General features: G+C 40.2%; 1 protein-coding gene across 1 annotated transcript in view; it reads left to right on the top strand.

Moving 5' to 3' along the window:
• The window catches only part of MED10 (mediator complex subunit 10), a 38,173-nt gene extending 24,381 nt beyond the window's left edge, over positions 1-13,792 (top strand). The window contains exon 5 of the mRNA XM_027644012.1: positions 13,681-13,792. The gene's annotated coding sequence lies outside the window, so the exon portion shown is untranslated. The remainder of the gene's footprint in view (positions 1-13,680) is intronic.
• The last annotated feature ends 419 nt before the right edge of the window (positions 13,793-14,211 follow it).

The following is a 14,211-nucleotide window of genomic DNA, read 5'->3' as shown; positions in this document are numbered from 1 at the left end:
AACAATTGACTTGACCTCTGAACCTCTGAGATTGGAGTGTGCAGATCTTGTCTTGGGTAATTGCAGGTAGATTTCTTTCAGTATCTAGGCATGGTGTCTTGGCTGGTTTATGTCAGTAAATAACTCTGCTACTTTCAAAAGGGTTTGGCTCACTTTCCTCCACTTCTGAAATCATGGTGGGTATAGGATATAGTCACAGAACAGAATCATAGAATGGTTTAGGCTGGAAGGGACCTTTAAAGCTCAACCAGTTCAACACTCCTGCAATAAGCAGGGATACCTTCCACTATAGCAGGTTGCTCAGAGCCCCATCCAATCTGACCTTGGCTGTTTCCAGGGATAGAGCATCTACCATCTCTCTGGGCAACCTGTTCCAGTGCCTCATTACCCTTATTGTAAAAAATTTCTAAATCTACCCTCTTTTATAGAATCATAGAATATGCTGAGTTGAATCCAACTCCTTGAACCCTTCAAATTTAAGACATTCAGGTTTAAATGTGAGTACTGAGACAGAAACAATTAAGTTTGAAAAATGTTCAGATTTGCAATTGATCCAGATCCAAAATATAGTTTAATAGCATTACCCCTTGTCCTATTGCTACATGCCCTTGTAAAAAACCTGTCCCCTTCTTTCTTATAGGCCCCTTTCAAGTACTGAAAAGCTGCTCTGAGGTCTCCCAGGAGCCTTCTTTCTGCAGCCTGAACAACTCCAACTCTCTCAACCTGTCTTCATAGAAGAGGCGCTCCAGTCCTCTGCTTGTCTTCATGTTCTTATCATCACAGCCCTGCACTTTCCGCACTAGCCTTCAAGAAATGATTAGTTTCTGCACACATCATCTACTGAAACAGCTTTCAAACAAAACTGCTTTTGAATCAATGGCTGCATTGACTTTTCAACCCCCAAATTTACCTTTAGAAAATTGCAGAATTCCATGACATTCCTCTACTTTTAATTTAGTACCTTCAACAAGTGGAAAGTACTTCACCACAGACGATAAGGGAGTCAGGATGCTCTGCCTTGATGAGCTTCTGGTTGTTGAAGTGGTCTCTTTGATAACTCAAGTCTTTCATCTCATCTTTCTTTGCCAGGCTTCCACAGGCAGGGAAATATTGAGGCTTTGTAAGTCTGTGAGGAAGAGGGAGAAAGCTACTTTTCTTCTGCAGGATATTTGTTTCTTCTTTGAGGGTCAATGTCTATTTTTGTAAAGTAGTAATACTCCTGTGCAAATGGTGTTAGAAATGTAACTTTTCACTTCAATGCTGCAGTATACCAACTCACCTTCTTAACCTTCAAAAATGGGCTTAGAGTGCTCTTACCTTGCAACACTTCTTTTCAGCATGAGCTCTATTCGTGGCAGATTGCCTTATCTCACGGTTGTAAATTATGTTCTGTGCTCTCTCTTCATGCCTTTGCAAGCAACCTCTCCCAGTCCTTGACCTCAGCTTCAAGACAGCATTTTAACTTGGGGGCAGCTGATACAGTCAGCTTCAGTCTTCCCGACTGCTTTCAGACTGCTTACAACTGGATTGCCTGGGGAAGCTTGGACAGGAAAACCACCTATGCTGATTTGGACTGGGGTGGAGTTGATTTTCTTCACAGTGGCTGGTATGGGGCTGTGCTTTGGCGTTGTGCTGAACACAGGGTTGATAATATAGAGATATTTTTGTTACTGCTGAGCAGTGCTTACACAGAACCAAGGCCTTTTTCCCGTCTTGTATTACCACACAGGTGAGGAGAGTGGGGATGCATGGGAGACTGGGAGGAATCACAGCCAGAATAACTGACCCCAACTGACCAAAGGGATATTCCGTTCCGTGTGCCATCATGCTCAGTATATAAAGCCAGGGCAAGAAGGAGGAATGGAGAGATGTTTGGAGTGATGGCATTTGTCTTCACAAGTCACTATTTATGCATTTACACTCTTCTTTCCTAGGGATGGTTGAACGCTAGGGGAAGGGGTGAATGAATTCCTTGTTTTGCTTTGCTTATGTGTGTGGCTTTTGCTTTACCTGTTGAACTGTTTTTAACTCAACCCATGAATTTTCTTACTTTTACCCTTTCAGTTCTCTCCCTGATCTTGCTGATGGGGAAGTGAGCAAGTGGATGTATGGTACTTGGTTGCTGACTGGGGTTAAAACCATGATACTATCCTAACACTGTAAAAAATACTGTTTGTAAGGGAATTCTCTGCTCCAGCCTTCTGGTTGACACAGGGCTGTGGCTGCAGCGTATTAGATCAGTCATGTTTATGTTTAAGAAGTCTTGAAAATCTCCAAAATCATAGATTCCAGCTGTCCCACGAATAACCTGTTTCTGTGCTGCACTACCTTCTTGGTGAATATATCTTTTTCTAATATCCACCTTAAGCCTCCCAAGCTGCAACTCAAGTCCATCACCAGCTTCTGCAAAGATGAGTGAGGCCCATCAGCTTTTAGCTGCAATTTACTCAGCTGTACACTGATGCTAGATCACCTCTTTGCAAGACCAGCTCCTCTGATCACCTCTTCACAAGACCAAAGTCTAGCTCCTCACACACATTCTGAGTCTCAAACTATCTTAGCTGTTCTCTGCTGGACCCTTTCCAGTTTCTCCATGGTCCTATTTAATTCAAGGACCCATATTTGCACATTGATGGGGATTTGTCAATATTACTGAGTAAAGGAAGCTAAGAACTTCCCTCAGACTGCTCGCCATCATCTTAATGTGGCACAGTCCATAATCTGCTTTATTTACAACAGCACCACACTGTCAGCTTGTATTCGGCCTGCCATTCCCTACTGTTTCCCCACTCTCTTCAGCAGGACTGCTGTTCATGCAGTCAATTTCAATGCTGATTCAGTATTTTGCACTTCTTATTGAACTTCATGTCTCTGTTCTCCCTAATGATTAGTTCAGTGTTGAGTTGCTAGACATTTGTCACAGTCAGCAAAAATCTGTTTTTATAAAAATATCTGACGACTTGCTGAACACATTCACTTTATTATGCCCTCTTTTATGACATACATACAAGCATCTTCAGCTTTCTGGACTTCTAGCAATAAAGCTTTTGAGGTGCTAATAGAAGTTCACGACTTGTCCTATTGGCTTGCACCTAAGACACCCTGGACAACCCTACTTCTATATTCTGCCAGAATAAATCCTGTGTACAATCACATCATTGTTTGTCTTGTCTGGATCTCTTTTCCCCCGTGGTGTGGGGTGGTGCAGTCCTAGTTCCATTTCCATCTGAGGAACCATTTCCGATGGCTTGAGTGGATGGGGGGGGGGAGACTCCAGCGCCAGGGTTTTCTTCAGGTCCTAAGCCTGGAGGGGAGAGGTGCTCTCTCCTCCCGACGTGGTCCCATGGCAGCCACAGAGACAGCACACAGGGCGCAGAGAGGAGGCAAGAGAGAGTTTATTGTTGGGGGGTTACATTTATAGGCTTAGGAGGATTCACAGAGTAACCAATTACAGGTTGCAGGAAGGGGTTAACAACCAATAGGAAGGGTTAAAAGGGGCCAATGAAAACACCTTAGGACATCTTCCCAGGACATTCCTGCATGGGAGACAATAGTCCTTCACAGGGGGTATCGGGAAGAAGAAAGCATGAGTTAGCAAAGAGACTACAAAAAGCCATTTTGAATCATGTTTAAACCACAGTTTTCTCATATACTGCAGATTTCCTGCCACAGTCTTGAGCTAATTCAAATCTGTGTTCCTGGGAGTCTCTTCCCTAGTTTATTTTATTCACTTGAAACACAATGTTCCTGTTCATTTCAAACACCAATCGCCTAAGCAGAAGAAACTGTGATGTACTGTACCTGTACTGATGTGTTTCCAAAGAACCAACTAAACAGCTCCCTATTGACCCTTGTAGACAGCAGCAGTTTTCTGATAGTTATCAAAGACTTTCTGTCCTTTGATCAAAGTGTGTCTTCATAGGACAACTGCATTTTAAACACATCAAGTTTATTTTGAGCCCCATCTGCTACTTGGTTGGTTGTGTCTGTAGGGGCCACAGAAGTGGCTCCCTGTGACAATTAAGGAATATCTTCTCTGTTTTGTTTAGCAGATGGTCGTATAAGTGTCAAAAGTTTTCCTAAAGTAATGTCACATAAACCATTCAATTCATGTAGTGAACTGTTATGAAAGTTTTCATTTAGTAGAGATGCACAAACCCTGCTCTTCAGAAGTCCAGCAATGATGCAAAGATTCTGGTTTGTAAAAACAATTGTGAGTGTAAATACATTATCAAACTCTGATTGTGACTATTTAATGAATTACAACTATTTAGCACTGGTATAAACAGAAAACAGGTGTTCTCTGCTGCTCAGACTTCATTTCCCACTTTCCTGATTTCTGTTTTATTTGCTTAATGGTTGTTATAATGGCTGCCACCAACCGCTGCCACTTCAGTGTGCTAACCGTGACTCACAGAAGTGCCTCATAAATTACATCAATGGGAAAGCAGATGAGCACATGAGGAGGAGGTGCAAAACTCATTAGTCACGCAGTCTCCTTTTCTAGGGACTAAATTGCCTGACAGAAAAGCATTGTGAGTGCCTCGTGCATCTGTCAAGTCCACCAGATGCCAATCTTACTCTTGCAGTTTTAGTGAAAGCTATGAATCGATATGCATTATTCAGTATTGTAAAACAGGACCTTAATTAAGCAGCCAACTAAAGCAGAAGGAAAAAGGTAATCACCCAATACACAGTGAGTTTATTCAAAGGGAATAACATAGATTTTGCGACTTGAAGCAATATCTAGATCATAGTCCCTTTATTTCTTTCTCATATATTATCTTGCATAGTGATTCAGCTGAGGACAGGTATTTAGAACAACAGAGCAAAATGAAGAATCTGTGAGCTAGACACTGATTTTGATCAATCTGCATGAAATAAAGTGCATCAGTGTACTAGATCAAAATCAGAAAAGTACACAGCATTGCACCCTGTCTGTATTGTTAGGGATGAACCAGCATCTTCATTATAATCTGTGTGATTTCAGGGATTTATAGCATAACTAAGGCTGAAACTGTATAAGACTTTCATAGAGCTTTCCAGGATTTTTTTCTTCATTTATTTTCACAGAAGGGACCCTAATACATTTACACAGGAGCACAGCACATGAAACAAAATGTAAATTTTTTTTATCTTAGCAGCTGCAAAGCTGTTTTCTGTGTGAAAGAGCTAGACAGCAGAAAGGACTGCAATCTACTACAACCATTCTCATAAACTGATCTGTTGGTTAGATCAGGCTACCATTTAGTAAACAAGTAAAAATGAAACTTGAAGTCTTTACCAACACTGTCAACACTAGCAGGTGTCAAAGTGAATCTACACTATCGCTTAGCCAGGAAAAAAGAACTTAGGAGGCCACTTATAAGCACCTTAAGAAGTAAAATAATGACTGTGAAGGCTTTAAAGTAACAGTAGATAGGGAACAGAAAAAATGTCACTAACAGAAGAGCTGAGCCCCACAGAATCATAGAATCAGCCCCGTTGGAAGGGACCTCCGAGATCATCAAGTCCAACCCTTGATCCACTACTGCTGTGGTTCCTAGACATGGCACTAAGTGCCACATCCAGTCTCACCTTAAACACCTCCAGGGACAGAGAATCCACCACTTCCCTGGGCAGCCCATTCCAGTGCCTGATTACCCTCTCTGTAAAGAATTTCTTCCTAATATCTAGCCTAAACCTCCCCTGGCACAGCTTAAGACCATGCTCTCTTGTCTTACTGATAGCTGCCTGGGAGAAGAGACCAACCCCCACCTGGCTACAACCTCCTTTCAGGAAGTTGTAGAGAGTGATGAGGTCTCCCCTGAGCCTCCTCTTCTCCAGGCTGAACAACCCCAGCTCCCTCAGCCTCTCCTCACAGGACTTGTGCTCAGGTCCCTTGACCAGCCTTGTTGTTCTTCTCTGGACCTGCTCCAGCACCTCAATATCCTTCCCGAACAGTACTTCAGGTGTGACCTCACCAGCGCTGAGTACAGGGGAAGAATCACTTCCCTGGTCTTGCTGGCCACACTGTTCCTGATACAGGCCAGGATACCATTGGCCTTCTTGGCCACCTGGGTACACTGCTGGCTCATGTTCGGCTTCCTGTCAATCCAAACTCCAAGGTCCCTTTCTGCCTGGCTGCTCTCCAGCCACTCTGTCCCCAGCCTGTAGCGCTGCATGGGGTTGTTGTGGCCAAAGTGGAGGACCTGGCACTTGGCCTTGTTGAACCTCATCCCGTTGGAATCAGCCCAACTATCCAGCCTGTCCAGGTCCCTCTGCAGAGCCCTCATGCCTTCCAGCTGATCGACACTCCCCTCCAGCTTAATGTCATCTGCAAATTTGCTGATGATGGACTCAATCCCTTCATCTAAATGATCAACAAAGATACTAAACAGAACTGGGCCCAACACTGATCCCTGGGGGACACCACTAGTGACCGGCTACCAACTGGATGCAGCACCGTTCACCAGCACTCTCTGGGCCCGGCCCTCCAACCAGTTCTTACCCAGTAGAGAGTGCCCCTGTCCAAGCTGTGGACTGCCAGCTTTTTCAGGAGAATGCTGTGGGAGATGGTGTCAAAGGCTTTGCTGAAGTCCAGATAGACCACATCCACAGCCTTCCTCTCATCCATCAGCCATGAACAGGTGTGAGACAGGGGTCTGTCTCTTCTGAAGCTAGATCTCTGAACAGAGTGCAGTGCAGGTTTTTGATCCCTGGAAAAGAGTAAAAAATATGACATTTTTCTATATGAGGATGTATTGAGTCAGAATCATGTCTGATACGTCCAAATGCTCTTATAGCCTAATACAAACTGGCTTCTCCTTCTCCCAGCACTTGTCTGCATGCAGGACAAACACAAATATAAACCAGCCAAATCAGGTGGCAGCAGAAGGTCCCTACAGCAGCTTCAAGAATTCTCTGGTTCCAATTTATCCAGATATCTGACCCTGTTTTGTAGCTGACAAATTTGTCTTGTTTACAGCTAACAGAGATATGTCAGTATTTCTTGGCATTACAGCCGGTATACCCAAAAGGACAAAGCCATTTGAGTCCACTTTTAAGTATGTGTTGTTCAGGTGAAGCTCTAACAAGGCCTAATGGACTGCAGCACTTAGGCAGAAGAAGAAAAAAGGGACATAATCAATAAATGGTGTTTGCTTCTTGGTATCTTTTGACTCTCCACAGTCTTCACTTTACTTTGTTTTTGTCTGTTGTGCACTAAAACACTCTTAAATTTGTTTCTGTAACTCAAGAACAAATGTGCATAGAAACTTTGGTAGGTCAAGATGCCCCTGTATAAACCAGCCTTCTCTTACATTCATTCCAATTTTTTTTTCCAATGAGGATAGCAATTTTTCTCAAAAAATTTTTCATGATGCTACTCCTCAGTGTAAGAAAAGCATCTAAAAAAATTCAGCAGCTGAACTGCACACAGCTGAACTGCACACATCTGATTGTACCATTAGGAACTCTCAAGAAATGCACCAATGAAACAGACCATTGCACAAAGTAATCTTACTATCACAATAATGATGATAATAAGGAAAATACTTTTAATGAGCAGTGTGGAGTTCCTTATTAATACTCAGCAAAAAAAATGCATATTCTGCGTACTTTATGAGACTGCATTTCCCAAATTGATAAATTGACTTGTATGCCGCAACAATTAATAATATACAGATTTACAACTGCCATATTTAGGAGCTAAAAATGTAAACTAAACTTAGCTTCCAGCTAAAATGCTTTCTTGGTAGGTGGGGTGTGTTGCTGTGAAAATGGTCACATTATATGTTGTTTACAGCCCTTATATGAAAAATACTCTTCCTTGTGGTAACTGAAGCTAGTAAGGAATTTTCAATGACTAAGGCACACTGAAGAAGGAGCATTCCTGTGAATGGATAAATCCTTGCCTTCAAAGCATTAAACAATATGAAAGCTTGATGAGTACACACCAGTACACTACCAGTCATGGTGAGGAGTGGATAAGACCCTGCCTGTTATTGCTGGCTACAAGTAAGTACTATTGCAGCCCCCCTCTTGTGCTTTATTGAGCACTGTCCCTCTGAGGCTGGAGCCTGGAAGCAGCTGGCCAGCCCTTTCCCTTAAGGCATTTGTTAGGTGTAAAATCATCTCCTCTGAGTAATTTTATCAAGAGACTGTGTCCAGTTTCGCCACCCCACTACTATTTATGTTGCCTTTAAGAGGTAAGAATAAGACAAGGATCTTGTTGCTTTCTTCAACTACTCCAAGTGAAGGTTTAGAAAAAATGGAGACAGATGTTTCTTAGGGATAAAAATTATAGGGTGAGAGGAAATGGACACACATTTCAAAGTGTGAAATTCTAATTAATTATTAGGGGACAAAAATTACAATTAATGAGACTGCTGAGAGAATTCATTACATTTTAAGCTTCAGAATTATTTAAAACTGAACTAGTCAATGCCCTGAATAGTGGGATTTAAGTTGCTTCTGCTTTGAGGCAGAGTTTGGGCCAGATCATCCTTATCGGTCCCTTTCAACCTATAAAATTCTATAATCCTATGATCCTGCTGATGCCTGCAGAAAAAATAAAATCCTTTCTCACCTCAGCGTGGACAGATTATTTAGAATAAATTTTTTAAAAATAGTAGGTTAAATTCTCCAGTGATATGGCTGCATCAGCGAATGGAATTGTATTGAATGTTCCTGAATTCTCTGTAAATCAAGTATCAGTTTTAAAAGCAGATAAATATTATGTTGGAAGGATATCTGTCTAGGACAGTATGACATGCCACAGTTCCTTGTTTAAGCCCTAGATGTATTTACTGTTTTTTTTGGCCAACCAAGGTTTAAATGTATTGGAAAGTTGTGTTTAACCTCCTTTTGAATATAATTTCTTATGTTGTTACAGTAAGTCTGGATTGCAATATCTCAGAAAATGCCTTCAGAATTCAGGATGCATGAAAATGTAATCTTCAACTCAGCCTGAAGCTCTGAAACAATAATATGCACATTTTTATCTCCATTGTTCCTCCAATAATTTGTGGTGAATGTAATTGGACTGAGTCTCTCACAATAATGTGAACAGATGTCTTGACTTGTAATATATTGTTCCATATTAGATGCTATTTTTATTACCATTGAAATGTGCCTTTATTGCACATCTCCTTCCTATGAACTATGAAATGATTCAGAAGTCTAGGGGCAGTCTCTAGCAGATAAAACAGATACAGATGGGAAACAGAAAAATTTTGTATCATTGGTCAGAGAGAAGAGCCATAACTTTATGAATGAAGTATTTTACACTGGGGAGTGAAGATATTGATTCAACATTTCTTGGCTTTTCCTATTGCAAAATTAACAGTATTAATTATTATGAGATTAAACAGCCAAACCAACAAGGGTTATTACTGTCCACTGGGCATTTCCCATGAATGATTTTTGTCTTGACAAAAAATCCATTGTCTATCATAGAAGCTTTAGTGAAAAGAACCAGACAAACAGTCATTTAAAATTTTTAATAAGACTTGAACACATACCTAAATAAATTCAATATTTCTTGTATCAAGGAGAGGAATATCTTAGTCTGTTTTAGAAGGTCTTGGTAAAAGAGATGTGGAAAGAAGTAACTTCAGACTCTGCCTTCTACAGTTATGCGTAGATTTACCTAAAGTAGACAGGATTTGGTACCTGCTCCCCACTAGATAATGTCATAATTGCTATTCATCTCAGTGTAATTAATGCTTCCACTTGACAGGTCCACAGAGGCGTTCTACAGGCATTCCATATCAGACAAAATGAGAACTCTGATGCGGACATATCACAGAATCACAGAATAGAATGTGCTGAGTTGCAAGGGATCCATCAGGATCACTTAGTCCAACTCCTGGCCCTGCACAGGACACCCCAAGAATCACACCTCGTGCTTGAGAGCCTTGTCCAAATGTAGGTTCTCCCCAAAGCAACACTGCCTCAGTGCTCAGCTGAACGCACTCCTTAGCTGTCCGTAGCACTGCCGAGAACCAATGCACTCTTCATGTCTATGAAGAGCACCACTGTACATCATTCCAGGGCATTGAGCAAATTATGCCTTGAAATGCACTGCAGGAGAAGGGATTTACTGGCACACAGTGAGCTCTTACCAGAGGGAAATCGTGAAACCATTATTAGATTTTTCATAGGGAAACCCTTTAGGTATTGTTTTCAGGGAGATAAGAAATTCAATTTAATGACTGAAATCACTTGTCCAGTACGTGTAGTATGGTAGAACTAGGTAAAGGTTTATCTCCTGCTGTGGTAGCTCAGTGAATCAGAACAGTCAATCTCCCTGCTCTCCATTGTCGTACCTACATCCCCAGAGGCATCACAACAAGTTGACATGGAAGAGATTGGGGTAATTTGGAAGGAGATGGAGAGGGCTAGAAGAACAGTTGTTTGGGCAAGGTACCAGAACCACTGTAAGCAAGACAATGAATGGTGCTGATCCTGAAAAAGCACCATGAGTTGCATATAGAGGGCCACCACCAGAGCTCAGGGCAGGTAAAATGTCTACCAAGAATGATGGACCCTCTGCTTCTTCTCATTTTACCTGCAATCTGGAAAACTATTAGTACTTGTTTCAGAAGCAGGTTAATCACAAATATGTCACAAGTATGTGATTCATATGATTATTTTGAAAATGTGCTAACTAGAGTTTGCTCAATGCTTTGAATCTGTGCAGTCAACAATTTCTCTTTGATCCACTAATACTACAATTTAGTGGGAACAAGGAAGAAACATCTTGAGTAACATTGCCTGAGAGCTGGCAGAAGCACTCACTGGTATCTATGAACAGATGGCAAGCTCAATAAATAATATTAAAGCCAATTCAAGAGAATGCAAGATTTTTAGGATGAGGATGTTATGCTCTCCTGCCCTTTTTCCAGCTTTGCTTTTTTGACTCTCTCTTCCTTCCTTTGCTTTCATTTTCTTTCCTTCATGCTAATTTCATTTGTTTAGTTGTTATATTTTTCTCTCCTCAGACTCTTTTTCTTTCGCATATTTTTCCTTTTGGAGACAGGGGAAGGATGGAACTTGTTATAAATAAGGGAAAGACACAATAAGGATGGTGGCAGATAGCACATGCTTAGAGAATTCTCTTATCTGTTCTCAAATGAGAGTTACCTATTTAAAAAAAACTTTTAAAATGCTATCTGACTGAGTAGTGAATAAAAATTATAGTGAGGCACTGTGGCTGTTCACAAACAACTACTATTCGCATTTTGGCACACCAGAAGTCTTTCAAAGTTGCCCCTGTAGATGTTTATTTTCTCCTGACCTGCATCAGAAGTGATGCTAAGGAAGTGAACTCCTTAGCATGCTAAAGAAAATGGAGTTGTTTTAGATGTTCTGCCTCTCTTCTGTTACAGTGCCAGTTGCAGTGCACCCTCATGAACTGAACCTATAAATTGCTCTTAATGATTTTGTTGCCGCATGCCGTTTTTGGGTCTGTTGTGCTTCATACACTTAAGGGTGCAGTTTTATCAGCACAAATTGCTCAGCGCAACAGAGTCTAGTCACCTAAGCTTTAATTTCTAAACTGGTTTGTAGTAACATAAACTTTTGGTATAGACTCCTAAGACTGCAACTGATACCCTGTCACATATAAGATCTTTGGTAGGACCTTTTCTTGGCAAGCTATGAGCAAAATCTGGTTGGAGGGGACTCAGTAAACAGTGTGATGCTAAGTACGAAAGGAGAAACAAAAATACTACCAGCTCCTGTAAGTTCTGTATGGATCACAGACATTTTGGATGGAGCTGATACCAGTTCTTTTTGGAAAAAAATCAGTCTTTCGTAGAGGTCAGCCCTGATTTGCAGTTTTCTCTTAACAGAGCTTTCCTTCTCCCCTGAGCAGGGAACACTCACACTTTTGCTTGTGAAAAGGAAGGTAATCAGGGATACAACAGTCTGATCTCAGGATACTACTGGGCTTTAGAACAAGTTTTTTCTAGAAAACTTTTTGTCTAAGAAAGCATTTCACTACCTATTATTTTACTCAGACCAACTCAGCTATCTTATTTTAAGGCATATATCCAAATATTCATGAAAGAGAGGAAGGAAAAGCTGTTTTTTCATTTACATGATTGGAAAGTTATTCTGAACTGGAGGCCTGAAGGAGGAAGCCATCGTGCAATCTTCCCCTACCTAAGGAGATGGCATGGAGTATGGAACTAGGCTCTTCCTGGAGTGCCCACAGACAGATTATCAGTCACAAATTGCAACAGGAAGCATTTGGGTTGTACATAGGGAAGAAAATCTTCAAAGGGAGTCCAGCTTAGCCTGTGATGAGATTGTCCAGGGAAGTAACACTGTCTTCATCCTTAGATGTATTCTAAATTCACTAGCAGAATCTGAACAACCCAATGGACCTGATGATCTTGGAGGTCTTTTCCAACCCGGTTGATTCCATGATTCTGTGATTTAGCTTTGAAGTTACTTCTGCTTAGAGGTCCCTCCTCATCCAAACTTTTGCAACTCTAATACAACAACAAGAAGAAGAGAGGGTTAAATTGGGTTTGCCCAGTTATCCTTGTCTTTTAGCATACAAAGTCTGAAAGAAACTAGAGAATGACAATAGACTGGAAAGCATGCAGCATGATTTGCCAAGTTTAGTTTAGCATATGAAGAGGAACAACATCTCACACCAGGAAAAGAATAGGCACTCTAAGTGATTGTTAAGTAACACAATACTCTAGGTGCTATGTTGTTTGGCTGTTCTTGTTACCAAGTATTGACATCCTGGAGAGATTTGAAAGCAAAAAAGTCAAAATGATCTCAACTCTGAGAAGATACATGAAAAAATAAAGCAATAACAGCCTATATCTTTTATTTAAAAGATGACTTTATTCTACGAATAGTTGAAACACATTAACACAAAACAAAAGAGAAACATTAACAAGGATAAAGAAGATGAAATCACAACAAAAGAAGATAAATTTAGATTTCAGTGCAGAAAACCTTTCTAGCAGTGAGATATAGTATTGGCTGCCATATTTTAACTGTCAGAATTTGAATAATCATATAACCAGAGTTACTCTTTTCATTGGAAGGAGCATAGAGCCATTTAACTGCTTTCTAAAACTAGATTCAATTAGCCAAATTGATTTTTAGTGCACTCTCTTCAAGCAATGAACTGCAAAATACTCAATATTCCATCTCCTTTAATAGGGGTCTTTGTGCACTCTTTTGCTTCTTCAAAAATAACAGAATTACTTTATGAAAAGAGAATGCCTGAGCTTAGTCATAGTTTTCTCAGAAAGCAAAATAAAAACGTTTAGAATAATAAATAGAAAAAAAAAGGAAATATAATCTGGAATTTCTCTGTTCATATTTGAATGCTAAAAATCATAAATAAATGATGGGTAACTGATGATAAAATCTTCTACCACATATAGAGAAGTTACTAGGAACTATTTCAAGCTGAACAACCATAAATTTGTCAGAAACATTTAGGCATATAATTAAAAAAACCACCAAAACCCTCACCTGATTTTTACTTAATTTGACAATAATATTATCTGACTCGTCTGTTCCCAATAATTTTTGAAGACATGGGTAAGAGTTCATACAGTTTTAAAGGTTGAGGGGGGTGTTACATTGGGTGGGTGAAGCCATACTATTTTTTTTCTTGAATCAACTTTAACTACTTTAATGTTGTTATCTCATTGTTAGTAGGAAAAAGTTTTTAACCTCTGACCAACCATCCTAAACTTACATGGGAACTGGATGTGTTCAGCATTTCCCAGGATCAAATCATATGGTGAAGTCCTTATGCTTTTCTAATTCTCTGTCTCATTGCATGAACAGGTGGAAAATATTGCATGCTTTTAAGCATTATCAATAAATCTAATCTATATTATATCCTACTAAGGTTTGAATGCACATTATCCCATCAGAATAAAAAAAAAGTGCTTTTACCTTGCATACAGAATTTACTTCCTATGTATTGCTGCTGTTTTGGTCTTTCTGACTCCTCAGGAATCTTTGCTACCTTACCAGAGAGACTGCATTATTCTGTCCTTCTTTTGATCTTTGAAAATGGGAAGTAAATACTCTATTAAGCTTACAAGAAAAAAAAAGGCTGAATTATTCCCTTTTTAACATGTAGACTACAAGGTAAACAAACAAGGACACAATTATTGTAGAAATATGTCCTGACAAGAATGTTAAGCAATGTAATCTTGGAGTATTAATGACGTTCTGTGT

Source organism: Corapipo altera, unplaced genomic scaffold (assembly GCF_003945725.1).
Source record: "Corapipo altera isolate COAL_440 unplaced genomic scaffold, ASM394572v1 24b, whole genome shotgun sequence".
Lineage (NCBI taxonomy): Eukaryota > Metazoa > Chordata > Aves > Passeriformes > Pipridae > Corapipo > Corapipo altera.
Note: the sequence above shows the minus strand (reverse complement) of the source record. Positions and strands in the feature narration are given on the sequence as shown.